Source organism: Grammomys surdaster, unplaced genomic scaffold (assembly GCF_004785775.1).
Source record: "Grammomys surdaster isolate TR1022 unplaced genomic scaffold, NIH_TR_1.0 125167, whole genome shotgun sequence".
Classification (NCBI taxonomy): Eukaryota; Metazoa; Chordata; class Mammalia; order Rodentia; family Muridae; genus Grammomys; species Grammomys surdaster.
Window position 1 is genome coordinate 681,805 of NW_021620060.1, and position 1,108 is coordinate 682,912.

A 1,108-nucleotide genomic window follows, 5' to 3' on the forward strand; every position below is an offset into this window, starting at 1 on the left:
CATGGTGTAACACCACTGAGCAAGGAACTATAAGTAACTGGTGACTGCTGAGAGACAACAAATTGACCTCTCCTAGGGATGAGTCTCCTAACAATTTGTCCAAAAGAAGCAATCAACCCTAAAAACACACATACATGCATGCGTGTGCACACGCGCGCGCACACACACACACACACAAAATAATAATTAAGGAAGAATTTGCTATCAATTTTGAGAGGGGTATACTTGGAATTAATTGGAGGTAGGGGACTTGAGAGGGGTTAGAGAGGGTAAAGGGAAAAAGAGAATTAACATAATTATGTTTTAAAATGTATTTAAAAATTTAAATGAAAATGCCACTAAAATGAATATATTAAGAAAAATTTTATCCAATATATTTTGATCCTATTCTTTTTCTTCCTTATCTACCAAGCTTCATGTTCTTTCACTCTCTTAAAAACAAAACAAAAGGCTATGCACTCATTATCAACAACAAAACCCTGGACTCCATTTTGTGCTGGTCAACTACTTCTATGCATATGGCTTACCCTGGATGTACCCACCGAAGAAAACTGATTTTTTCCTCTGTAGTCAGCTATAATTTCATAGTATCTCATGCTAGAGCAAACTGTGGCTCCTAACCATGGCCCAGCCTCCATGCCTGTAGGCTGCTGGCAGTGAAGTGGATAACACAGTGGGAAAAAAAAAAGTCAGCTATGATTTGCAAATAGTTTCTTGGTTAGGGGCAGGACTTTGTGCTCACTTCCCCTTCTCCATGTTGGGATTTTTGTTGGCTTTAAACTTGTGTAAGTCTTATGGATGCTGTCATAGTCTCAGAGAGTTCCTATATGTGTTAATCTTACTTTGTCTGGAAAACACTTTCCTTTAGTCATCCACCACTTCTTGCTCTTAGAGTCTTCCCACATCTTCCACACATAGATCCTTGAGCCCTGAGGTAAGGACATAGTGAAGACATTCCATTTAGAGTTGAATGTTCTAAACTAGATCTGTCTCTGCACACTATCCAGTTGTGGATATCCATTTTAATTACCATCTATTGCAAACAGAAAAGCTTCTCTGACGAGGGTTGAGCTGATTTCCATAGTGGATGTACCAGTTTTCACTCCCA

At 39.0% G+C, this 1,108-nt stretch overlaps 1 non-coding gene across 1 annotated transcript; it reads left to right on the forward strand.

The window, feature by feature from the left end:
• Nucleotides 1-514: 514 nt before the first annotated feature.
• On the forward strand, nucleotides 515-676 carry LOC114637095. Its single transcript, XR_003713723.1, has one exon. It is a non-coding gene; the product is annotated as a small nucleolar RNA SNORA42/SNORA80 family (small nucleolar RNA).
• The last annotated feature ends 432 nt before the right edge of the window (nucleotides 677-1,108 follow it).